Source organism: Pteropus medius, unplaced genomic scaffold (genome assembly GCF_902729225.1).
Source record: "Pteropus medius unplaced genomic scaffold, Ma_sr-lr_union100, whole genome shotgun sequence".
NCBI lineage: Eukaryota > Metazoa > Chordata > Mammalia > Chiroptera > Pteropodidae > Pteropus > Pteropus medius.
The window spans coordinates 463,802-474,182 of record NW_024340695.1 but is presented as its reverse complement, the minus strand read 5'-3'; positions in this window follow the sequence as shown (position 1 = coordinate 474,182).

The following is a 10,381-nucleotide window of genomic DNA, read 5'->3' as shown; positions in this document are numbered from 1 at the left end:
CTGTGCTTCATACATCTCTAAGACTTGTTTAGTTTCAATAATATAAAAGATTTACATGGTTTTTAAATCTTTAATGTCTGTATAACTTTGCCTCCTAAGGAAATTTAAGTTCCCTTACCAAGAGATCCTGCTAATTGTCCCCAAAATACATTCTTTCTTTCTTCTGGAGAATTGGAGCTCCGAATTTTACCTGGGACACATAGCTACCATCACAAAGTCCATGTTTCCTAGGCTCCTTGCACTAAAATTGACAATGTGACTAAGTTCCTGCCAATGTGACTTAAGTAAAAGGGTTCTGTGCAGCTTCCAGGAAGGACCTTTAAAGAGAGGGCACATGCTTTTCTCCTTTTTCTTATAAATGTTGATGGATGGCTGGAGCTCAAGCAGTCAGCTGGGACCCTGAAGTCACATGCCAAGGAATACAGAGCAGTAAGACGTGAGTAAACGGGGCCCTGATGATGTTTATGAATCTTCCCTAACAGCCCTGGACTGCTTTTCTCTAGATTTATTTTACAGAAGAAATAAACTTCCATCCGATTTAAACCATTGTTGTTTAGAGATTCTGTCACCTCATCCTAAATGGCAAAAAGAGTGGCTGTATTTTCATTCATTCTACAAATACTTTCTGAGCACCTACTGTGTGACAAGCACTGTTTTGGCTCTGGAAACACAGCAGAACGAAGAGGGCAGCATCCCTCTCTTTTTCTCCAGTTGTGAAGCCTACATTCTAGCTCAGCATCCACACAGCTCCTAACAGTGCTATGCATCTAGGAGGTGCCGAAATATTTGATAAACAAGCCAACAATAAGCCTTCCTGTTTATCTTTTGGTTTAAAACTAATTTTGTGTTCAGCAGTCCGAGAATCTTGGTGCAAATAGTGCTCAAAGAAAAAAAATCACAACTGATTTTTAAAAGAAATAAAAAATATAACCAAGCTTTCCTGTTACCATATGGCCCCATCCCCACCTCCCCACAAAAAATAGATAAACACTTTAACAAAGCCTATTGTTGCCTTTTAAATTATAGTAAACAATGATAGTGCCATGGTGTCAGCTCAAAATAATGCATTATAGTGTTACACATACTCCTCTATGCCTCCACTTCCTTATCTGTAATGGGAATATGGATAGAACTGTTGTGAGAATTAAATGAGATAATATCTCAGAAACGGTTAATAAATATTAGCTATATTCAGTTGACAATATATTTTAACTGCTTTAAAAATAGTCATAGTCTTTAATTCAGTAATTCCATTTCTGGGATTCTAGCCTAAGAAAATAATCCTAAGTATGAGGGGAAATTTTATGAAAAAAAATTGCTGATCCCAGAGTCATTTATAATAGACACAACCCAGAGACTCAGTGACCTTTCTCTGCCACTCTGACATCTTTCCAGTGGTAAGCTGAGGCCTAGAACTCTGGTCGAAGCTGAGATCTATAAACCCAAGACTAGCTGGGAAGATAGAGGCAGGGTTGGGAAGAGGCAGAGAAGAATGGAGAACTTAAGTCCAACTTCCTGGCAAGGCAGACTTATAAGAAGGAGTAGTTCAAAATGTCAAGTACATCAGGGTAGAGCAGAGCAAAAGAGCCAAAATGAAGCTTGACCCCTGAGAGCAGACTCCTTGAGGGAACATTCTAGAATGCAGATCCTGGACATATGCCCTGAGAACGGGTGGGAAAGGAAAGAAAGAACCCTCCACAGAGCATCTCAGGCGCAGTCGGTGGGTGGGCCAGAAGACGCTGGGTTCCGCATAGAAACAAAATAAATTTCCATCAGGAGAGGGATGGTGAAATAAATTATTGAATACCACAATAAAATATTATGCAATCATTACAAAACACTGATTAGAAAGACTATAGTCATAGGAGAAAAATGCCTGACTGTTGCTAAGTACATAGGTTTATGTACACACAATGCAGGTGGTATATACTTACATGCTTATATATGTGTAAATATATAAGTACATACCATACGTATATACTTACATATACAGATTGTACGTACTTATATATATATAAGTATACATGTGTATGTATATATACATACATATATATACAGGCATATAGCAACTATGGCCTATGCATAGAAAAAATACTTGGAGGAACCACATCAAAATGTTAAAATTGTTTGATTAAAAAAGTAATGGTCATTTGCCTTTTTTCTCTATTTGTTAAATTTTATTTAATGGGTAAGTTTTAAATAGCTTTTATATCTAAAAACTTGGATGTGAGGACAAAAAAAAAAATTAGGCACATTTGCCTAAATGTTATAGTGCCACTCTTAAGAATAAATTATGTGTGTCTTATGCAATAAGCCACATTTTCAGCCTTCCAAATCCTTCCTCTAAGTATCAACTGATGAAATTCCAGAGAAAGAATGTCCTTCCCCTAGAATGTTCTTCCCCTAGAATGTTCTTCCCCTGGACTAGTTTTGGCTCTTTGTAACCCTTTCCTGACATGGGATATCATTTAAGGGACAAAACTCAAAAACTCATTTACAGGATACATACTTAATGGTCAGCAATTACCTGGTGGGTCCTTCCCAAATGTTCTAACTTGCTCTCAGGGTAAACCTTATTCATACATTATGTAGAGAAATACAAAAGGAAGTAAAATGCTATGAATATAAGGACTGTTACATTCCACACATTATATATTTTTTCATTCCTACTAGAAATTTCGTAACAGAATGGATGTCATTTCAGTCCCTGAATTCCTCAGCGCACAAGTTCATCTTTGATTTTGGTAACTCTATGGTTGTGATCAGATCAATTCATCTATATGACAGATTGACCACATGATTACCAATAGCAACTATTAGGTCTGCCAAAGACCTCTCATGAATGCTCTGAATCAAATCAATTCAGGTAAATATTTAGAATAACATCCTTGGTTATTGAGAATTGATTTTGAAATTAATGTTTAAAATTTTTTTTAAAATTCCTCCAAATAGTTGGGGAAATGTGAATGTGAATTGGGTATTAGATAAGATGAAAATGAATATACATGGAAAGGCAAAGATCCTTGACTTTAAAAATCGAGCGGCAAAATAGTAAATAAGATACAATCTCCTTCTAGAAACAAAAAATATGTATATGTGTAATTGGAAGGAGATCTGGAATGACCCACAATGAAGAGTTGGCAAGAATCATCTCTGAATAATAGTGTTTTTATATTATTATTTTTTGCTTATTTGTATTTTTTCTTTCTATAATGCACTTATACTCTTTGTAATAATAAAAGATAATTTTCAATTTTCTTAAAAAAAGCTCCCCTTCAGTTTAAAAATAGACCACTGCATTTCCTGGTTCTGCCTACTTACAATATTGAGAGTAAAATGCCAGAACCCATGAGAAAACCAGAAATGTGAGAATAGCCTCCTTTTAAGTAGAGAATAGAAACATAGAGAAACTCATGGGGAAAAGTTGCTCTTGCAAGATTCCTTGCCCAAGTTTTCCTGTAAAAAGGCTTAACACATTTTGCATAAAATTTGGATAAATAGATTTTTGGGTTGTTTACTGAAACCAAATTCATATTCTCATCATTTTGATGTTACCCGTCATTAATCACAATCTTCCGATGAAAATCTCCACTCCTAGTATGTGTTGATAGCATTCCCTTTAAAATATAACAGCTAGCAGAACTAGTGACATTTGACATTTTTTATACATTGGTAACCCTAGGATATTCATCTGTTATAGTTAAACATAAATGTAAATTATTCATTGGCTGCTTTAGCTGTAATGCTTCCAAAGCAGCTGTTATTTACCTGGGCAACGGTCCTCAAATTAAAATAATTCTGAGTCAGCTCTGGGCTCCATGCTGCTGCTCCTTATGTTTAACAGATAGGTTGTAGCAGCTCCAAAAAACCTCTGTGGGCCGAGGAGTAAATAACCATTGTCAAAAGTGTAATTATACACTGCATTTATATTATAGCCAGAGATATGATGATCAGGTAAATAATTAAAAGTGACAGGTCTGAAGCTAAACAATGTATATATGTGTAGAGAATGTTATTTTTTTCTTCACCTCCAGAAAAAGAAGTGTATAGAAATAATTACATAGCTCCACTCTACCCTCCAAATTAAGGGTTTGCACCTAGAAAAAAAGTAAAATAAAATCAACTGTGCCAATCTTAAACATACCCTCTTCAACATTGATAAAGGATTTCCTTGCTTATAATGACTGTTACTATTTTGTGTCAGATTTTCAAACCAGAACAAAGCCTATAAATGTTTTTCAGAGTAGAGTGGGCAATTTGGAGAAAGCACATGATTGGCTCTCCTGCAGAACTCTGCTGAGTCTTTGAATGCTCTCCATGTTAAAAATAAATGGGTCCGTAGATTCTAGTTCTACCATGGCAGTGCGAGCGCATTATAACCTATCCTTTCTACTAATGACAACTAAAAACTCTAACAAAAATATAGGGAGAATAAACTACCTAAGAACTGTGAAAGCAAATAAAAGCTAATAGGTTTGGGGGGATGGTAGGTTTCCTTTTTTTTTTCTTTCCCCTTTTCTTAGGCAGCTTTATCCTGAGGGCAGGCCCCAGTTTCAGAATAGTATTGCTACAGGCAGTTAAAATTTTAACAGAAACATGTCTTTCTAGCCAGAGGAACCAGGAACTGTTGACCCTGTGGGATGAAGTGAGAGAAATCCCAGAGGAGAAAGAACTAGAGAAAGGGGTCCCCTAATTCTGCATATGAACTCTTGGCTCAATCTAACATCTGAGCCAAGCATGCAAGGTACTGACTCAAATCAACACAGCAAAGGCTTTGAGAATTTCAATGAGACATGAACCACCTATACAAGTGTCAGACTAACCCCTGAACTATGCATGTACAGGACAGACCCAAAGCGGCACAGTAAAGACTTATATAATTGAATGGAGATATAATCCACTGCTCACAAGGTGTGAACAATTTAGGGTCAGAGCCTAACTGGGATGATTGCCTGCTATAGTGAAAACATCAGTATTCTCCTGAGGATTATGAAAGGACCCAGAATCTACACAATATTACATTGACACTGTTCAGGATACAATCTGAAACTACATGACAACCAAAGAAACAATAAAATGTGGCCAATTATCAGGGGAAAACAATAGAAAGATGCCAACATCAAGATGACCTAAATGTTGAAAATAACAAAGATTTCGAAGGAGTTATTATAACTATGATCCGTGAGGTAGAGGAAAACATTTGAAATGAATGAAAAGATAGAAATTCTCAGTAGAGAAACAGAAACTACAAAAATAATTAGAAACTTTAGAACTGAAAAATACAATATCCAATTTTTTTTTAATCCACTAGATGGGCTCAATAGCAGAATGCAAGGGAAAAACAAAGATAAATCAATAGAACTGAAGAATAGAAAGAAAGGATTGAAAAAAATAAGCAAAGGTATCCAGAATTTTAGGACAATATCAACAAATCTAGGATTGGAATTCTGCAAAACAATTACTATAACTAATAAATTAATTTAGCAAGGTGCAGGGCTCAAAGTTAATAAACAATATTAATTGTATTCTTACATACCACCAGCAAACAATTGAAAAATTAAATTTTCAAAACTTCTATTTATAGTATCACCAAAAATCATAAAATACTTAAGAATAAATCTAACAAAAGATGACCAAACCTCTGCACTGAAACTATAAAACATTGCTGAAGAAAGTTAAAAAAGACTTAAATAAGTGGAAAGATATAGTACACTCATGGATTAAAAGACTCATTCTTAAGATGGCAAAATCTCTATAGTGAACTACACTCCATATGATACCAATAAAAATTTCACAAGGTTTTGTTGTTGTTTTGTAAAAATTGCCAAATTGATTAAAAAATTTATATGATAATGCATAGGTTCTAGAGCATTCAAAGGAATTAAGAAGAAAGAAAAAGAAAAGCAAAGTTGGAGGACTCGCCCTACCTGATTCCATACTTACTATAAAACTACAAAAATCAAGACAATTGGTATTGGTGAAAAAATGGACAGATGGACAAATGAAACAGAATAGAATCCAGAAATAGGTACATACATATGTCTATTTTTTTTAAAGATACCAATTCAGAAAGGAAAGTCATTTCCACAAATAGTGCTAGGCCAACTGAATATCTGTTAAAAAAATCAAATGTCTATCCTTACTTCACATCATACCCCAAAATAAACTCAAAATAAGTCATTGCCCTATATATAAACCTAAAACCATAAAACTTCTATAAGAAAGCATAGGAGAAAAATTTTGCAACCTTGGGTTAGGCAAGGTTTCTTAAATGGACACCAAAATCAAACCATAAAAGAAAAAAATAGAAAATTGGACTTGATTAAAATTAAAAATTTTTGTTCTTCGTAAGTCACCATTAAGAAAGTTAAAAGGCAAGCCACAGAGAGAAAATATTCACAACATATATCAAAGGACTTTTACATGGAAGTAATAAAAAAGCTCACTATGACTCAATAATAAGCCCAACAAACCAAGTTTTTAAATGGACAAACTATTTAAATAGACACTTTACCAAAGAAGCTATATGGATGCTATCTGGATGGCCCTTAAGCAGATGCAATGATGATCAACATCATTAGTTATCAGGGAAGTTCAAATAAAACCATAATGAGATACCATTACACAGCCATTAGATTGGCTAAAATTAAAAAGACTGAGTATGCCAAATAATAACGAGGATATGGAGTGACTGAAATTCTCAAACATTGCTGGTAGAAAATAAAAATGGTACAACCAGTTTGCAATATATTTTCACATTTCTAAAAAAGATAAATATACACCTACCATAAGACCAAGACATTCCACTCCTAAGTATTTACCCAAGAGAAACAAAGACATTTTTTCATACAAAGACCTATGCATGAAGGTTCTTCACAAGTTTATTAGTTAATAGCCCAAACTGGAAATAACCCAAATGTCCATCATCAAGTAAATGGAAAAAACGAATTGTTATATATCTGTGCAAAGAAATACAACTCAGCGATAAAAAGGAATGAACTATTGAGACACGAAACAACATGGACGAATCTAAGTCGCTACGTGGAATGAAAAATTCAAGCAAAAAGGAATACACATTTAATTCCACGTATATAGAATTCTAGAAAATACAAAGTAATCTATAGTGGCAGATCAGTGGTGGCCTAGAGAAAGGGGTGGAGGGAGAGATGGACACAAAGAGTCTCAAGGAAACTTTTGAGAATGATGAAAATGTTTGTTATATTGATTGTGGTGGTTATACAGGTACATACATATGTCAAAACTGATCAAACTATACAGTTCAACTATATATGTGCATTTTATTGTACTTCAATTGCACCTCAATAAAATTGTACCAAAAATAAGAGCGGCGGCATGGGGGAGGAGAATCCAATTTACTGGTAAAGGCAATAGGTAGCTCTATGGTTTGTTTTTCAGCCATATGGTGAGCTAGATAACCTAATCACCTCACTGTGAACCATGTGAGGATGGATGAACTATTAACAAACATCCTCTTACATGTGTATCAACTTCATTGGAAAGAAAGGCATCCAAGTTCGGTCTACCCTCAGAGTAAGAGGTGAGTTTGCTGGTCCCTTCCCTAAGCTAAAGGTTTTGGTTTAAACAGGCACTCAGAGACAAGGACTTGGCCCTCACGGGATAGGAACTGGGACTGAGACTTCGCCATATTTTTGAGAGCACTGAAGGACTACACTCTCAGTGAAAGGCTGGTCCAGAAAAAAAGTCCACTTGCTGACCCAGATTCAAAATAAGGAAGGTCTCCTGCCATGGGAAAGTTCTCCTCTGAGAACACAGAACTACAGCCTATCCTCATATGGGTCTAGGATTTAAATTTATACTACCTCTGTAGTCATGCAACCCCAAAGTAGAGAAATTAACTTAAAAGGTGGTCTAGCCTGGAAATCTCCTTGAGGCACTTGGCAGAAACAAATATCAAGCTTCTCCGTACGGCAAAATCCTTAATCAGGCCTTACAGGATTCTGCCAATACTACTACAGCAAGTGGGCTCACAATAGAAAGTAACAAAACAGATGAGAAAACTAGAAAGGCAATATGCGTGCAAATGCATAGCACTTGGGTAAATTTTTGTTGCTGAATACTAGAATTTTTTTAAGCAGGGCAAACAAGTAGCCCGTAATATCTACTACCTTTTCTCTCAGTGAGGAAACCCATTAAACCATAATACAAGTCCATGAAGTGAAGGAAACAAGTTACAAAACAATACATATAGGTTGAGACTTCGTTTGGAAGAAAAAAATACAAAGGTATATATTTGTATGTGCATATAACAGAGTATGGAAATACATACACCAAGTTTATTGAAGAGTGGGATTTAAGGATTAAAGGAGTTTAAACACCTGTGTATTGTTCTGATATATATTTTTTTTGACAATGAGCATTTGTAATTTATTTAAATAAGGGAAACTATTTTAAAGAGCTCTTTTGTTTGTAACAACAAAAGCAGCTATTTTGTCATTGAAAATAATGGACAAAACCCAATTTTCCAAGTGCAGCACACTGCTAGCTACAGGGAAGTCAAGCAACAGACAGAGGAGGATAAACCCAGGGCTTGAAAAAATCCTGTTTTTCATGCTTCTCTTCTTCTGGTGTTCTGTCAGCTAAAATGTAATTATTCAGAATATCCCCTTCCGAGAATAATGCTCATTGAGAAAAATTTGGAAATGATTCAAGAACTGACTGCAGGTCGCAGTTGCCTTACACAATAAACTTGATAGCCTGACCCCAAAGAGATTGGATCGCAGCAGTAGAAAAGATGGTAAGATCATCCCTCACTTGCACTTGGCTTAGATCTAATCAGATAATCAAAGAAATTCCAGTCAAAGCAGGATGACTGGTTGTATATAAAAACATGAATACTAAAAGACACAACTCTACATTTTGAAGAACTGAGTTGTCTGAGATGTCTTACTAAAAAGATGTCTTTTGAAGGAGAAAGATCTTACCTTTATAAGCAATGAGAAACTAATTTGCTATGTTCCAAAGTTAAAAGCCTTCTTGGAGATAAGAGGTATATAAAGCATAGGAAAAGAAGAAATTCCAAGGCACAGTCAAAAAGTGGATAGTTATGACATCTGTGTTAGTGAAATTCAGCACCTGAAATTTAGCATTTGAAAAATTCATTTTAATTGAGTACGTTTCATAATAAATCTATTAATTATGAGACTGAGCTGATTCTACAGTTTCCTTTAACAAAATTTATCCTCCCACTGGCCAAATTTGACATATTGAGCACAAAAAGAACAATAACTATAGGTGACTGTAAGATACCAAATACAAAAATCCACTAGTCCATGGTGATAGTCAAAAATGAGAAAAGGAAAATAATATAGGAAGCTTTTTGTAGAATGTCAGCTAATAAAAGTAGAAGATACTTAGAAACCCACCATTTTGCATTCCCAAGGCAATAACTGATTCAGGCAAGGATCAGCAGCGTAAGCTAAAGCCATTAAGTGGAGAGTTGTGAAAAACAAGAAACAAGATATCCACACAGCACCAAATAATCACCCACAAATACCAACCATTTGCAAAGATTAAAAAAAAAAAAAAAAACCTTTATAATGGAGAAATCACTGCTCGCCAACTTAACCAAGGGATCTCTTAAAGTCAGTAACAGTGGGGCAACCTGGTATTATATTCTTTGATGTGATATTATAAAAGTACACAAGATCACTAGTAAAATCTTCTTGCCAAGAATGGTTAACCTGAATCCAATCAAGACTTACAGTTTACAGGAAATAGAGGGACTAGAAGCTGTTAAAAGACAACATAAGGAAACAAGCAAGTCCAGAATGTGGGCCCTTCTGTAAGACGTGTTGACTTTAAAACTCAATGTCGTTTTTTTTTAAATGTGGGGAGACTATTCTAGACTAAAAAGACTTGAGATCTACAACCAAATGCAATGTGTAACACTGAATCCTGGTTGGAGGGAGGAAGAAGCTGCTATTAAAAAATTCTTTAAACAAATTGGAATATTTGATGATATTGAGAATTGTCAATTTTCCTTGGGCGGGTGCGATCACGATATTGTGGTTATATGGGAGAATTTCTTAGGAAATGTATGCTTAAGTTTTTAGAAGTGAAAAATCATGATGCTTGAAACTTATTTTAAAATAGCACAGCAGTGTGGTAGGGAGAGGGAAGATTGCCAAAATCTGTCCTTGACCTACAAAACCACCAATATGGTTTAACTTAATAAACATATAGAGAAAAGCAAGCAATTGTTGAACCCAGGTGGTGGCTATACATGTGGTTATTTTACTATCTTTTCTACTTTTCCACGTTGGAAATTTTTTACACTAAAAAGTTAGAGGAAGGGAATTCTTCTCAGAAATATTTTCCATAGAAGACATGTTTCAAATTT